The sequence below is a fragment of the Rhinatrema bivittatum genome, chromosome 9 (assembly GCF_901001135.1).
Source record: "Rhinatrema bivittatum chromosome 9, aRhiBiv1.1, whole genome shotgun sequence".
Classification (NCBI taxonomy): domain Eukaryota; kingdom Metazoa; phylum Chordata; class Amphibia; order Gymnophiona; family Rhinatrematidae; genus Rhinatrema; species Rhinatrema bivittatum.
Window position 1 is genome coordinate 179,539,434 of NC_042623.1, and position 8,357 is coordinate 179,547,790.

The following is an 8,357-nucleotide window of genomic DNA, read 5'->3' on the forward strand; positions in this document are numbered from 1 at the left end:
TAAAAGGAAGGACGTAGTCTGATCTGATTTGTCTTTTTCCCCCTCCATCTTTGAAGCTCCCCTGCTCCCCAGATGGCAAACCCAGGCAGTGCTAGCTATCTTCCCTTCCTCCCCAGACCAGAATATATCCCCTGCTCAGAATGTCTAGATCTGAGCAGCCCCAAGAGACAGAGGATCCGAACCTGATCCCCTGCATTATGACGCATAGAACTATGGGCAGATACATGGGGCTCACCCGCAGTCTGATTGTTTTAAATTTAAAAGTGTTATATCTGACCCCAGGGTTCAGCTGCAGTGTTATGTATTGTAGTGCATGGGATCCAGGCTCTGATCTCTCAACCACTGGGTTCAGTCAAACCCAAAGAGGGAGGGAAGATGGTGACTAATACATTGGTGACCCTTACTGGGCAAGAAGTAGCAGTCACCAGGGCATGATATCTGGGAAAGGGGATCAAAGATGGAGAATATAAAGGAGAAAAGCCAAAATAATTTACCAAAAAGTAATTAGACCTTCATGGAAGGCAAGGCGATGCATTTTACAATTTAATATTTGAATCCATGCATTACCTCACAGCAAATGATTGATGGTTGATTTGTAGGAAAACTTCCCAATTCAGCTGGAAGATTTTCCTATGGACTTACTGTTCTAACCATTGGATCACATCAATACCATCACACTCTTTTGGCTATAACATAAGTTTTGGTCTTGGGTTTTCATTACTTCAAAATAGGAAAATACATTCACAATCCAAAACGTACATATTACAGGGATAGTTACATCATTAGCAGAATGTCCTAGAAAATGAAGGATGGGGAATCCTGTAGATGACGTCAGTAGGACCCCTCTTTCTCTTCCACCCTCCTGCACTTCCTTCCTTCCCAAATAATTTACAGAAGTTAAGAGTTGGTGTTTTGAGTCAATACACTGGTCAACAGAAGATTACAATGGTGCAGCTCAGAGGCTGTGTTTGCTGAAAACTGTCCTAGCCTGCGATTTGAATGACACCTGAAGGTGAATTGCAGACTGCGAAATTATCGGCAATCTACGCTTGTGATCATCACCGTACAGTCAAGAACAGGCTCATTCCAACTAATGTGAAAAATCTAATTTGCCTACAGAGGTAACCATAAAACCGTGTTCTAAAGAGAGCTGTTTTTTTTTGTTGTTGTTTAAAATCAGGTTGAGATAAGAAAGGGAACGCCTCCCTCCCCGGACTGAGCAGGAAGGCTCATTGATCCTGTCCTTGTTTTGCTGCAATCTCATTGCTATTCCGCACTCGCCTCCTCTCCCAGCCTAGAGGAGGAGGAGGAGGAGGTGAGTGGCGCATGTGCTCCTGGCCGCCCCCCACCTCTTGAGGAATGACGTCATCCCTCCGCCTGGGGTTCCTTTATGATGTAGGATTCTCCCAGCCCTCTCTTCAGACCTCTCCGAAGGCTGTGGGCGACTGGAGGAGCAGAGGCTCCAGCTGCACGGTTCCTGCCATTCGTCCTGCACGTCCAGGAGACGAGGGGAAGCGAGGAAGGAGCCTGTTAAACTCACCCACCCACCCACCTCCCATTCCACTTCTTTCCTTTGGTATCCTAAAGAAGAGAGATTCCTCGAAACCTTTTTCTACCTTTCTCCTTCTTCCATTTTCGGTGCCATCATGTCTGAGATCCTGCCCTACAGCGACGAGAAAATGGCTCGCTACGGAGACGACCCCGAAAGCCAGCTCTCCTTCAGCTGCCGCCTCCAGGACACCAGCGCCTTCTTCGGAGGCAACCAACAGAAAAGACCCCCAAAAGCTGGGGCAGATCGGGAGAGCCAAGAGAGGTAAGGTGCGGGAAAACAGACGCGGGCAGAGAAAGCCCCTTCTCCTTTTGCACAAGGCTGCTTTCTACATTTTTTTTTTCTTTCCGTCCAGTTCATACTGGTGATTGGAAATGTTAATCAGAGCCCCTAATCGAAAGAAATAAACAAAGCAATGGCAGAAAGGAGCCCCCCCCTCCCCTCTCTTTCTGTAGGCTGCAGCTGGAGGGGGGGGGGGTGGAGGGGGGAGGGGGCGTCCATGGCTGCTGTGTTGAAAGCTGAGGACTCCCGGACCAGCGCCAGCTCCATCAGGACCGATCCTCCCTTTTAGCAAAGCATCAATTGCATGCGATTAGAGCCTCCCTGCTAGCTAATTATTTACTGCCTTTTAATTAATGGGGTTACCCGTCGTCCTACACACCGGTTCCTGTTCGTTTCGGTGCAGATTTTAACGCAGCCCTGTTATTGCCCAGCACTGCCCGCGGGTGACGCAGGGATGCAGCCACCTCTGGGAGGGAGCCGCAGCTGCTCACAAAGCCTTGCCTGCGGGGGCTTGGGCTCTTGACTCTTTACCCGTCGGTCTCTGATGGGCTCCTGCTCTGACATTATCCTTTCTGGAGCAGCTCCTCGCCCTCACCTGCATGAAACAGATTCTTGTTATCACGTTCTGCACCTTAGCCTTGTGATGTCTCTCCCTAATCCTAGCTGCAGGGGTCATTAGTATCAGCTTCCACGAAAGTGGCGCTTCTGCTGCACCAGATGTTGCCTCTGTTAATTGTTTTTCTGTTAGGAAAAAATGTGCATTCCTATTGCTAGATTCATCAACACCGTGCGGACTAGGAAAATGCGGTGCCTATTCTCCATTTTACAGAAAAGCAATGTTTTAAATAATTTTCAAAAACGGAGCTCTCCAGGTGCTAAGAAGCCTTTTCCCTTCTCTGTTTTCCCCTTCTAGTTGTGATCGAAGACGACAGAATAGATGAGGTGCTAAAGGGGATGGCAGACAAATCGGCCTGCTGGGGTGTAACTGGAGAAGAGGAAAGCTGCATCCTCCATCTGCAGACTCTTTCAACCGATTTTTAAGCACTTTTGGCTGTGCATGTTTGTGGACTGTGGTCAAGGAGAGAGGACGAGAAGACGTTGAGGCTGCCTGGCAAATCTCCAACACCAAACTCCAACCCAAGTCAATGCCGGTCCAGCTGGGGCAGAGGGCTCGAGAGGAGCCCGGCCGGCTTTCTCTTACATACATCCTGCTCCATCAGGGATCCTTCCTTCCCTCCTGGCTCCGTGCTTCCGCCGGTCCGGGCGGCTGGGGCGCTGTCCGTTTCAGCACCAACGCGGGGGAAGGCACCCGGGAACTCCTGACGCGGACTCACTAGGATCACCCACCCCCTCCCCTTCAGCATGCACTTTATTCTTCTTTCATCAACAGCTCTGGATGATATCTACTGTACGCTTCTCTATCTAGTCATTGTGTCTCTATAGAACTGAAGAAGTCATTCTTAGTGATGCCAATTTCTGTATGTTTATCAGTGCCACCAAAATACAGGGAACATCCTTGCCCTCCTAGCTCCCATCTTTCATCCCACCCCCCTCCTCCCCCTTTCCCAGCAAGATTTCAACATACCAGCAGATCGGAAGCAAAAAAAAAAAACAAAAAACTAAAATAAAATAAAGCCAGCCGCCAGCATGGAAAGAGGAAGGCGAACTGAAGACAGTTTCTGTGCTGTCAAAAGACATTTCTGCTCCATCTTTTTTTGCATGAGCTTCCGGTCCTGGTGCCCACTCCGGTGCCATTGTTCATACCCACTATGGCACGCTCCTTTTTAACAGAATTCCTCATATTTGTATTTTTATATCCAAATCTTTGTTAAAAATGAGATATGCTCGTTTAAATGTCTTAAGGTTGCATCAAAGATATGTTTTCAAGAAAGTGTACAGAATGAATTCGATTAGAAGACAAGACAAATGTTGGTCATCAGTATATTCTGTATCAGTATTGGACGGAACCTACTGAATGTGGTTTTGCACACAGCGCCCTTGAATTGAATCATGTATTTAAGAAATCTTCTCCTATGATTTCTTCTTTCTTGATGGAATTGGTTGGGGGAACGATGACGTTAGAACTATTGCACTGTTTACCAATGTGTTCAAATGACTTGCGGTTATTTGACGCTTCTTTCTTGGGATGTTGAAAGCTGTGTTTTTAATTTTGTACTTTATTTTTGAAAGGCTTATTTTGGTCTGATTTGCATGGAAACCTTAATATTTTCAATAATACAACATCATTTTATGAATACAATAAAGCAAAAAACCCATAACATTCTAAGAATGATCCATTGTAAATTTTAATACCATTTTCACTGTATTTGGTGAACAAACAAATTAATAAAATATATGTACAATAAAAGAGCTTGTCCTGTTCTTTGATTCCAAAACCTGCTGAGAATGATGGCTGGTTGGATTTTCTTTCGAACATACAAGTCAAAACCTTAAAAGAAGAACAATACTAGAAATAACACAGAATTATCCAATCCAATTAAATGCATAAACTTGTTTCAGCAGACGACATTAGGAAACCTTGTGGCACACCTTAAACGGAACAGAAAAGATATATTCTCAGGAAGCTGTCGTCTGCTGCCTATAAGCCAAAATATTTGAGATGTTGGGAAGCAAGAGAAAGGTTCTGGGAAAGATATTGGCTTACAAAATGCCCCTCTCTCTGTGAAAGCTAAGTGTCAGAGCCCAGGTAATTTATGGAGCAGCTTTATACCTGCTACACACACATTCTCAAAACGAACTTCTACGCATAAACTCGGCTTGAAAAGGACGTGAAAGTCGCCTCCGTGTCGCTCTGGGTCACACCTGCTCTTTGCAATGCACAGTTTCTGTGCGTGTGAATGTATGCATACATCCAACCCGTTTTGTGCAGGCAAAAGTATCTGCCTGACATTGATCTGTGCATCATTTTATAAGCAGACACTCTTGACAATTATAGCAAGCCATTAGTGTGTGCACAAAACCTGTGTTTTATACACGTAAAAGGCTCTGAAAATTCGCCCCTATAAAGCCCCAATACCAAAGAAAGAATATTAAGCACTCTCCCCTGAAAGATCTGCCCCTAGGGTGCAGATGAGAAACGTGTAGAGGGGCGGTGAGAATGCAAAGGTAAGGATAAGCGAATTCCAGCTACACCTAGCAGGGTATAGCAAGCTATTCCTCTGGAAATCTCAATATTTAGAAACAGCATATTGCTAGCCTTCCTCCTACTCTGGCCACCTCCCTCTCCCACCTCCACCCCCACTCTCACTCCTTTTTTCTCTCAGTTTTTCACTTTCCTGCCAGAAGAAGTGTTTAGAAAGCTTTTTATAGCAAGTTGTGAAAAACACACAGAACTTGATTCTGCCTCCAGAAGAGCTGGAGCTGAGAAAGACGATGGCAGAGTCTAGAGATATGAAATACAAGAAGAGAAGGGAAGCTTCCAGGAAACGGACTGACCAGAATAAACAATTGGTATAAAAACCAACATTTGCAGGAGCACGTCAGGAACCTACAATAATGGGATTAAAATAAAAACAGAAGATGTCTTATGCCAGATGCCCCCTAACTGTTCCCCACAAGTAAAGGTTCCTGGCAGAATGCGGGATGTTCCTTTACCTGTAAGGAACTGAACTTAATTTATATGTGGATCATAATCCAAGCAGAGGAACCAGAATTCACATTGTAACAAGTAAAACATATTCAAAGAGAGTTTCTCCTAATCTAGAAGCCAACTTTAGAGCAGATCCTGCCCCAATAGGGTGGCATAAAGAAAATATTCATCAAATAGTCTTTGAGCAACAACTAAGGTAGTTTTGTGAGGAGACATGACATCCTTTGAGGCTAGAATAAGAGAGGAATGAGGAGATTCTGAGAGCCACAGGCCAAAGCTTAAGCTCGAGAGGGTGAATGTTAGTGGCTGCGTATCTCACCACCTACACAAACAAGTTCTACATGTATTTTATAAACTATGCAGTGGGAGCCATGTATCTCCACCTCCAAAATACACACGTTGGTGTCAGAATAATGTTTTTTAATACAGGGATCTACATAGTTTATACATCTATTTTGTCAAATTACACACACATATATACTGTATGTGTTAAATTGTAGCATGTGCATGTAATAACCCTGTTTATGCGTGGAGGCAGGGATTTTATAAAGTTGGCCGATGTATGCACGTACCTCACACATGAAAATAATACTTATGCAGGTCACCAGATCTAGACCCACCCAAAAACTGCATAAGAACATAGGAAGTGCCGTGCTGGGTCAGACCAAAGTCCATCGAGCCCAGCCTTCTGTCTCTGAAATTGGACAGTCCACATCACAGGTTCGCATCGGATGCCCAATGGTTGATCTATTTCCGGTATCTCACGTCCAAGAATAAGCGCTGGCTTTCCCAAGTCTCCCTGTTTAAGGACTTTCCCTTCAGGAACCTGTCCAATCCTCTTTTGAAGCCCCACAATGTTACTTGTCTTGACCGCGTCCTCTGGCCACAGACTCCCCAGCTCAACTGTGCACTGCGTGAAAAAATACTTCCAATGATTTGTTTTAAGTTTGCCGGTTGCTAGTTTCATGGAGTGTAAGTGTAAATAAGTGCTCCCAATGTACCCAACCCTTCCCACTCATTAATACATTTCAATCATCTCCTCTCAGTCATGAGCCCTAATCTTTTCATAAGGGGACTTTTCTAGCCCCTTTACCATTTTTGTCGTCAGGGCCAGTGCTTGCATTTTTGCTGCCCTGTGCGAACAATTACTGTGCCACCACCCCCCCCCCCCCCCCCCACACCCCCCCCCCCCCCCCCCCCCCCCCCCCCGCTTCATTCATTCTCTTCCCAGGCCCAGCTCCCTTCAGTGATGCCAACTTTAAAAACGGACACCGTCGTCCCCCCCGCCCCCGAACCCATGACTGGTGCAGGGTATTAGGTGCCCAGGGTGAACCTTATAGCCTTGCACAATGCCCCCGCCCCATTACACACACACAGTTAAGAGTTATGCATTTATATTTTACATGAAAAATATCAAAGTACAGTATTCTGAGGTAAAAATATCCCTTACATTATATTTACATGCACTGCTGTGATGCCAGCCAGAAATCCCTGCAAAAAAGACACCTGGAACCCATATGGTATTAAACCTATTGTGATGTGTAATGGGTGAGGGCTTAACCCTCTGAAAGCTCTAAAACACTAATACACTTCCTATTTCGAGAATGTCTCGCCTCAGTCACACATGCAGAGCATAAACAGACCCTCACCAAATACAGAATACAGCAACCGTAAAGCGAAATACACACGCTTAGACAAAATCTGAACTGGAAACTGCAAGAAGCCAGACTCTCTATGCAGTGCAACAATGGAAAAAACAGAACCATCACCAAATATCATATTCCTCAAATAGCAAAAAATAAAATCAAGAAACAAAATAAATACATAATCATAATACTAATACTAATAATATTTCAAGAAAAGCTGATGAATAAAAGATGAAATAATTAAAAACTCATATACAAGTTTTTTAAATGTCCCAAACACCAATAAAATATTTCAAAACAGCAGACACAGCAAATAACACTTGAAAAATACCTAGGAACTTTGATTTCCAGTCATCCCGAGATTGTCATGGATTAGTGAAAGAGTGTTGCACAAACTTTTCCTCTCTTTCTTATACACACACACACACCACACAGCTCCCATTCATACACATGCACACACTGAAGGCAGACCCCCCTGTCGTTCTTTTGCCAGCAACCTCGGAGCCTCTCTCATTCCTCTGCTGCCGCTGTCACTGCTGCCGCGTGGCTATTGGGGAGGCACCGATCACTGCTACTGGCATTGAAACCCATTCTGCTGCCTCTTCTGTGCATGCCCCGTGGTATTAACAATTTGCTGGGTTTCCAGTTCCTCGATGCTGATCTCATACATCGTGAGATCAGCATGGAGGAACTGGATCTCATACAACGTGAGATCCGCATGGAGGAACTGGATCTCATACATCGTGAGATCCGCATGGAGGAACTGGATCTCATACATCCAGAAATTGTAGCTGTGCTTTAACATGTCAGGAACTTTACAGTGTTTACTATTAACTTTAATACATCTGAATATGTTAAATTAAACCAAAACTGACTTCTGCACATGTCTGCAAACCCAATGCCCCACCCCTATCCCTAACCACTAACAAAGCTGCTAATCCTAACCCTAACCCTACCAGCACACACTTAAACTGGCTAACCCTAATCCAAATAGTCCAATCCTACCCCTGCCCTTACACACTTGTACCTACTAACACTTCATCCCTAACCCTACCGTACACAATAACATCTGCTAACCCTATCACCAACCACCAATCCCTCACTCCTAACTCTACACACACACACTTACACCTGACCCTAACCCAACATCCAAACCTTAACCCTAACCACACTTAGACCTACTAACCCTAACCCAACATCCAAACCTTAACCCTAACCACACTTACACCTGCTAACCCTAACCCTAAATCCAAACCCTAACCCTAACCAC

The 8,357-nt window shown here is 44.9% G+C and overlaps 1 pseudogene; it reads left to right on the forward strand.

Moving 5' to 3' along the window:
- The first annotated feature begins 1,455 nt into the window (after nucleotides 1-1,455).
- Nucleotides 1,456-7,889, forward strand: LOC115099596 (annotated as a pseudogene).
- The last annotated feature ends 468 nt before the right edge of the window (nucleotides 7,890-8,357 follow it).